The sequence below is a fragment of the Anarrhichthys ocellatus genome, unplaced genomic scaffold, assembly GCF_004355925.1.
Source record: "Anarrhichthys ocellatus isolate YVR2014 unplaced genomic scaffold, GSC_Weel_1.0 scaffold12, whole genome shotgun sequence".
In the NCBI taxonomy this organism is placed as follows: domain Eukaryota; kingdom Metazoa; phylum Chordata; class Actinopteri; order Perciformes; family Anarhichadidae; genus Anarrhichthys; species Anarrhichthys ocellatus.
Window position 1 is genome coordinate 669,336 of NW_022280042.1, and position 9,228 is coordinate 678,563.

Sequence of the window (9,228 nt, forward strand, 5' to 3'; positions counted from 1 at the left end):
AATACATGTTTGTGCTTCAAGGAGAAAAAGCGGTGTGTCTTCTGTGTTATGAGGCAGTGTCAGTGATAAAGGAATACAAGCCACGTCGGCATTTTGACACCAAACACGGAGCCAAGTATTCTAAATTTAGCCTCCAAGAAAAACATCAAGTTGTTTTGCCTTGATGTAGCTTCACATGTTTGCTGTGTTTCAGAAGTAAATCAAGGATTCTTTAACGAGTTTCATTGGACTATAGTTTCTTAGTGAATACTGATACACACATAAATGTGCACAAGGATTTAATCACAAGCTGCCCGTCACATTTGAAAGAATGAACCATGAAGTGTCCTCCACAAAGTGCCTGATTTTATATGTGATGTGTTGAACTTCACTCATTACCAGTGAACAGAGAGCAGCTGAGGCTGATGGATGCTGTTCAACCACTGAATGAAGTGACTCGTGTCACCTGTGTGAACTCTGTCTTCTTCATCAGCTGCTTCAGCTTCACGTGTTGGAGAACATCGCCATCATGTGGACAGACGGAGCAACAGCAGCTTCACAGGCTTCACAGTTACATTTAGAGAAGACGATGAAAGCGCCTTTTTTTCTGTTGTTGTAAAGTGAATCAAAGGTTTTACATAAATACAGGTTTTAACCAGACTTAGGAGAAGAAGACGTCAAGGCTGTGGTTATGACTTACAATCTGTTAGATTCAGCTCATTCACAGAGTTTCATAGTTTATTAAACTGGTTTAGTTTTCTTTGAATATAGATGAAAGAGATACATTTATCACAATGATCTTCATCATTTCATCTCTCTGTGTGTGGACACATGAAAACTGATCATTTGCACATATTTGAACACAGATGTGCACATGTTTAAAGTCCTTCTAATGACGCTCACGTTTGGTTTTGGTTGGTAAACGGTCACATGTTGTCTTTTCCTCGTCCAAGTACGACCCGACTGGACCCAAGTTCAACAACCCTTAAAGTACTTTGTTAAAGTAGTACTAGTACTACATGTATCTGTGCAGTCCAAGTATGTGTGTTTAGTTTCACGTATGTGTTCATATTTTATTCAGATTGTTTGATTAGGAGGATATTTTGTATCAAATATCCTTTTAGCACAAAAGTAATCAAAATACTTAAATAAGCAAAGTTCTTATGAAATGAGAAAAATCCGTATTTAGAAAATTAAATAAACTTATGAAATAAGAAAAACCCAAAATTACAACATTCTTATTAAGAAACAAAATGCTTAATTACATAATATTGTAAATTCATGAAGTATAAAATAAGCTCAATTTGAATGAAAAAGGTAATTTCGTTAATTACAAAATCAAGCGAAACTCATGATTTAAGCAAAATACTTTATTATAATTTTTTTAAATTCCTTAATTACAAAATTAACTCAATTTACGAAGAACAAACATTTGCTAAATTATTGTGAAATAAGCAAAATCCTTAACTATAACACAAATTGTAAATTTCTTGATTGCAACATTATTTACATTCATGAAGTACAAAATAAGCAAAATTCTTATGAAATAAGTAATATCCTAAATTACAAAATTAACCAAAATGCACATGTTTTAAGTAAAACTATAAAAAACAAGCAAAATCAACAATTACAATTGTCTAATGATGCAAGCCATATCCTTAATTATAAAAAATAAGCAAATTCCTTAACAACAATCTTACGAAATAAGAAAAGCCTTAATTATAAAAAAAAAGTAAAATCCTTAATTACAAAATGAAGTAAAATCATAAAGTACAACAATGAGCAGAATAGTAAAATGTCTGAATGACAAATAAATGAGGTTTTAGGGGCTGATCACAGCGGGACGTTGTTCATATATTTGTATTATTATGATTATCTTTTAACTCAATGTTGTCCTGCTGCCAAAATATTGCTCACTACAATAAGTGAAGTCATGAAGTTCATTAAATTTTTAAAGGACAAACACTCAATGTTGACAATCTGTTGCTATCGTTCTACAGAATGTAGAAGATAGAAGTCAATGTTTCATGTTTATTCCAATATCTCACATTAACATTGTTCCTGATAGTCTTTGCTTTCTGCTTGGACTCTGGTAAACCTGCTCTCAAGTCTACTTTTAAATGAAACTTTATATCTGTGAGGTGTTTTTAAAGATTCACGTCTTCAGCAGGAACCAATGGGCTTGGAGCTGAGAGCCACAGACAGGAAGTCAGAAGGTATTGAGAGACCAACACATTGTTGAGAGTAAGACAGACCAATAATGTGATATCATATTCAGCCTTCATGTTTAAGGGAACATGCGTATAAAAGGGAGCTGATGGTGGTTGTGTGGTAGAAATCATCTGGATGTGAGAGGAGCTCCTTGGAGGAGCTACTCTGCTCCCTGTGCTTCTTCTTCTTCTTCTTCTTCAGCTGCAGGAACACCCAACTTATACCGAACCAGCTCAGTGTTCTTCTGTCTGCACGGCATCTGCCCCGTTGGCCTGCAGAGACATGACAGCACAGTCCTGTCTTCAGTTCACTAAACACAGAGCGAGAGCTTCATTTCATGGCTGGTCTAAACAGCAGACGTGTGTCAGTACCTTACAGTAGAAGTAAAGGGCAACGTTCACCAACAGCAGAGCCAGCGGCAGGACGATCGCTTTGATGATCAGAGGAGTTGGATCTTAACAAACACATGGACAGTCATCACATCACACGACATCATGAGTCCAACAGCTCCCATTGACCCTGAAATCTACAATCACTGACACGTATTACTCTTCATGTTTACTTCCTGTTTACTGTTCACTTCCTGTTCACCTTACAATATAGGACAGTGGTTCTCAGCTGGTTTGGCTGTGGGACCCACCATCATTCCTTAATGACAAGCCGAGACCCACAGAGATTGTTTTAGGATTTTACTTTCACAACTCAAAACATTGAACGTACTGCTCTGCAATTTGTTTCCCCGTCTCAGCCCTGTGTCACCTTTTGTGGTACATCTCACTCGGGTCAGGAAACTTGTCAGAATGCCATTTTTGATTGGCTGAGCTGCATCACGTGATGTGATTCACTACCCGACTAAGCCTCTGCTGTTAAGTTTTGTTTCACGATAGTCACATGCTCGCCCACTGACCAATCACAGCACACTCTGCACACTCAGCACACTAGTGTATTTAAGAACAATTATTAAATTATAAAATAGCTATAACTTTGTGATTCTGTTTATGCCAGCAGAGAAGGCCTTGCAGGCCCTGACGGCCCACCACTGGTGTATGTACGTATATATATATATATGTCCGGATATATGTATACAAACAATTATATATATATATATATTCACATATATTTGTGTGTGTGTGTGTATATATATACATGCACACACAATATATGTATGTAGATATATAAATATATAAATATTTATAAAATTAAATGTATATAAAGATATTAGTGCTGGGCAAGTTAACGCGTAATTATCACATTAATTAACGCTGACAATTATATTATAGCGCGTTAACGCATTTTAAAATTTTTTTTTAATTTTGAAAGTCCGTTGCTCACTGGCAGCGGTGGAGGAATGGAGACTACTGGACATCGCTGCGGTCAACTCAGCAGACACTCAGATCTCCGTGGTCAACTCAGCAGACCCTTGCACTTTAGTGCACCTATATGCTGAAATTCACGGTAAACGCATTTAAACGGCACAGATCGGGAGCGAGCGAAGGACTTTGTCAGCAGAAAGATTAACGTGAGACAACATCCGGTTTCTTCAGACGAACATCCGGTTTTCAGAATAAGATGCCAGCAAAGTATGAATTATATTCACATTAAGTATAAAACATCTCGTGAGTTAAAGGGAAAATACACCTAAATTGTGGGTAAAGTGTCTTTATTCTTTGATCGCTGGTGTAGATGACTATCGGCAATTTTCCTTTAGTCACCGAGAGGCTGACAAGTAGAGGAGATTTAAACTTGCGGACGCGCTGGCTGTAACGTAAATGACTTCCGGAATCCAGTGGATGAGTTTCGAGTGTTTATTTGTGGGCAACAAATAAACGTTGATTCTAGATAGCATACAATCATAACTCAATAATTTGTCAGTATTAATGTGAATAACGTGTAAAAATAACATGAAATAGCGGTCAACAAAAAATAAGGCTCCCTCTCTCACCCCCTCTCCTTCCAATCCTTCCCCTAGTCCAACTCTACTGACAGCTGATAAACCCCCATTGTGACTATTCCCAGCACCATGTGACTCAATCACCGGAAGTGACAAAAAAGGGCATACAAAACGACACAGGCCACACCTGGCTCCTACATTCCGACCACTAATTATTACCTTCTATGTAGTAATAATTACAAATGCATTACATGTGCAAGAGAATACACATTTCAATGTAGGATAGTCCATGGTAAAAAGCAAACAACAACAAAAAGTCTTCTTTCTTCTCTAGGCCAGAGGTTTCTAGCACTTAGCCTAGCGTTGAGAATGATCTTTACCATCACTCTTGAGTCAAGTCAAGTCAAATCAAAGTAGTATCGTCAAATTAGAGTAATCGGGATTCAACCGACTCCTGATGAAGGCAGATCGTGGTTATGGGCCTGCATACACAGCTGGTCGAGATCTTGTTCTGGAGTTGTCGTACTCGTACTTAACCCTTGAAATGATGCTCCACAATCAAGGACGACTTGGATCTTTCCTTTCTTGGGATGGTATACCCCGTGGTGTGGAATATACCAAGCCTTTCCATCACAGCGTTCCAGGTCTGAGGCTGGGACGCTCTCCACATATCCACCGGGTATGAGGTCGTTCATCAAGGCGGTGTATTCTTTGTGGAATGACACATCCCTAATTAGCCTCCTCTTCAGGTTAAGGGCAGGCTGTTCTGCAGTCTCACAGTTGTTAGGCATGCTCATCTCTCTGTTCTTTAGAGGTAAAACAATGCGGTAGTGGCAGTCCAAAAGTTTCACAGTCTTGTTGGCCATCTCCAAGAATTTACAGTCCTCCCTCGACGGCCCTGCCTGTACATCTTGACTGCATTCAGGGAAGTCGCTTTTAAATTGCTGTTTCCAGCGTTCAGCAGAAATCCTGTTGATAGTCACCGCAGGATGACTCACAGCCCCATCACAGCATTCTCCACCAAGTGGTCCATTCACTGTCCAACCAAGCATTGTCTTGATGGCGTATGGCCCTTTGTCCACACTCCGGATGACTTTGAGTGGTTCCAAAGCTCTGGGCAAATTCATGCCTATCAAGAGCTCCACATCTGCATCTATCTCGGGCAGGTAGATTTGTTTCAAATGAGGCCATTTGTGCAGGTGTTGCTGTTGTGGGATGTTACTCCTGTTCACGGGCATTCTATGTTGAGTAAAGATGTCTGGCATTTCGCAGTACGACCACTATCCAATCCAGCCACTTCCAAGTCTGATACAATCCAACTGTCCACAATTTTCTCTTGGCTCATGGTGCGTAAAAGAATCTTGGTTTTTCTCCCAGAGAGATTCAGTTTATCCATCAGACCCATTGTGCAGAAGGATGCTGAACTTCCTTGGTCCAAGAAGGCATAGGTTTCCACTGTCCTTTGACCTTTTGTAGATTTGACCTTTACTGGTACAATAGCTAGCTTACAGTTTCGTTCACCGGCCCCAGCGAGACCACTGGTTTGGACTGCAACCAGAGAACTATCCACTGTACCCTCAAGGTTGCTCTTGCCTTTCTCCAAATGTGCTCTTTCCTCAGGATGGATGTGAAGCATACTAGGGTGTCTTAAACCACATGTTTCACAAGACAGACGTTTCCTGCAGTTCTTGCTGATGCACAAGCATCAAGCTGGTACACAAGCAGCCAAAACAAACTCCATTAGTTTTCAGGAAATCGATCTTCTCACTGTGTGCCCTCTTCTCCAATAAAGCGCACAACTCCAACATGTGTCCACCTTTACAGTAGAGGCAAGTCCTTTCAGGTGAGTGTCCATATACGTATAACAGTGTTCTCCGACATGGTCTTTCTTTTGTAGTGGCAAAGCTACTTCCTTTAGCCCTCGAGAGTGGTGAAGGTTTTGCTCTATTGTCTTCTTTGTGCACCAGTAACTTTGGAACATCTTGTATGTTTCCAAATACAAGATCTGTTAAAATCTTTACTTGAGGCTCAATAAAACCCACAATATCAGCAAACATAGCTCTTCGGCTATGCCTTTCCTGGATGTCACATGCCACTGTTTGCCATTTGTCCCTTAGCTTGTAGGGCAATCTCCTTATCACATATTAGCAGGTGTGTTTAATTCGCACAGACTGTGAACCTCCTCCATGGCGTTGCAACATCCACGCAAAAACAGGCCATATGCCTGTAAAGCCTTTCCGTCCTCTGACATAATTGTTTGCCATGAAGAGACCTTGTCCAAATAGGCAGATGCCATCATAAACTCGTTTCCAAAGTGTTCATGCAGCAAGGCTTTCGCCTTTCCATATCCGGTGCCATCAGTCATGTGTTGACAGCTTCTGACAAGCTCCTTTGGTGGTGTACTATTCCAGGAAGTGCAGGCGATCTTCCACATCGTCAGTCCTTCCCTCAGTTTGCATGAAAGCATGGTACTGCAGAGGATCTCCATCAAACGTTTGGATCTCTCTCTTAGGCAGCGATGACGGACGTTGTTGATGCACCAGCATTGCAGTTATTTCATTTTGTTTTTCCATTATAGACAATAACTGATTCGGATTATTACTGCTGTTGATGAAAGAGTGTGTATTGACATCTCTATGATACGATACTGGATGAGCTGTGGTGATTGGAAGTGTACTCTGTCTTATGAGCTCTGGTGCCTCCTGGTGGAGATGTATGGCGTTAACGGCTTCCCTTTGTCTTGGTGCTCCAAAATGTGACTCAGCATTTCCAATTGCTGGTTCTCCTTTTCCAGTCCTTTCAGTAGTATGTGGTATGAAAGTCTCTGCGTCCATATTAAGCACTTCGACAGTTTTCAACTGTTTTCCGAAATATGATTCCATGCCGTTTGATCTCCGGGAAGCAGCACGCCACACACCAGATCCAGAGGCTCGTAAAACGTTGACTTTCGCCACAGATGCAGCAATGTCTGCTTCAAACTGTAGATGTTCTTTGCGTTTTCTTATTTGCTCTTCCTCAAGAGCATGCTTTTCAAATACTTACAGACTAAGGTCTCTCAAGGCTACCAAACGGAAGAAGTAAAACGAAGCAGCGTGTCTTCTCATTAGAATCTAAAAACAACGAGGCACTAACTGTTGTTCTCACTCGTAGCTCTGAATAGCATTTATGGCTAACTGTGGCTTGGCTGCTGGTCACGCCGCTCGCTAATCGCTCCAATAACAGCTGCTTCCTCCACAGAAATGCAGACTTTTACTGCACAACAGCAACGCTTGAAATTCGTTATCCATGTTGAAATGAATCGCTGGTCGCCCTGCCTGTTTGTTTTCTTCCGGTACGGGTCACGTGATAGTGATAAAGTAGAAGCAGAGTTCAGGGTCTCTGTAGATACAGACACACAGGAAAATACTACACATTATACCTTTTAAAAATATCATTGTTTAACTATAAGCCTACTGGTTATCTTATATATTTAATTTGAAGCCTGGCTGACTCAGGCCGGTGCTGTGCCAGACTTGTTTAGTCCTGTTGGGCAACACAGCAACCAGTTCATGTTTTACCATAACATAGCCTACTGTTGACTACATGACTCATTCAGAATAAAACTTGTTTCATAGTTATTCATAATCACACGTCCACTCTAAGTTGATTTCTTCAACTAACAACTTGGTCTGTTCACAAACAGGCGGCGTCACGCGTCAACGCAAAACTGGCATTGCCCTAGAGGACCACCTTTTGGACCCGAGAGCCCCCCACGGGATCACTTTTAGAAAAGTGTAGCATTCAGCGTGTCGTAGAAAGCACTTTTCATAAACAAATGTAATTAATTCTCCACACACATTACATACCGAATTAACGAAAAAAGTCTGAGCAACATCATCATACCAGCCATTTTAAACACTGCAAACACAATTATACATGAACTAATATCATATCTGGAAGATATCTAGAAGATTTACCACAATTTTGATCAAAAATCGACCAACTATGCTCTCTGTATGGGAGAGACAGCGAGATCCTTCTTGTGGCACTGGCACTCTGTGGCACTCAGCGGCAAGCGTCAGCTGTGGCAGGCGAGCGGTACTAGTTCGGCACCCGTCAAGAAGCTGCGGAGCTGAGGGGGCAGAGCCACATTTCTGAGACATTTCTTGAGAACACACATTGTTGTTACAACAGGTCAGCTTCCGTAAATCAGTTTTATGATTTTAGTTGAGTCACCGGAGCCACCCGTTCTCTGTATGCATCCTTAGAGTAATTATGTTGTACTTTTTTGTTTCTCATTCATTTTATTTAAGTATGATTTTGCTGGTTTTGCAACAAAAGGGAACATAATACACTCTTTCCAAATTATTACTTTTATAGTCATTTACAACAATCGACTAAAATAATGAAAATAAATCATCCGTTTTATTATCATTTAAAAGTATATATATAAAAAATTTAAATTTAAAATTAAAACTCATAAAATGTCCAATCCAAAAATACATGTCTGAAAATATCTTCACTCTTCCTCTGCTTATGTATGTCAGTAGGTGCTACAAGCTGCCAGAAGGTGCCAGGGGGTGCCAGAGAGTGCCACAGGGTGCCGCAAGGTGCCAGAGAGTGCCACAGGGTGCCGCCAGCAGTGAGAGGGATTAGGAATTTTTTTTGAATATTCTAGAGTCAAACTTTCTATATCTCAATGGCAATAAAACTGAAGTAATTTTATTTGGACCACAGTATTTGACCAACATTATATCTTCTCATCTTGGAAGATCAAAATGATTCCAAACTGCTTTATTAGGATGTATTGAACACTCTTAGTGATAAGACAAGTGAATATATAGTTAATATATAGTTATATAGTATATAAAATTAGAATAGAGCAGCGCAACAGCTGGTTCCAAAAATGAGAATTTGGCTTGACTCAGACCGTGGCTTGCTGGCCTGCTTCACTCAATTAAAGTAAAATGTGTTGTAGAGACTGTAAAGCACGTTGTGCTATGACTGTGGCGTATTTTTAGGCAAGAATCTGCATTATTTCAAGTAAATATTTTGATACAGGTGCTTTTTTTTCCAGGCGAACCTGAAACTTTTTCAATTTGAGCTGTGTGCCATCTTCAGTCACTATTAACCAGTAACATATACACAATATACACATATCAACACAT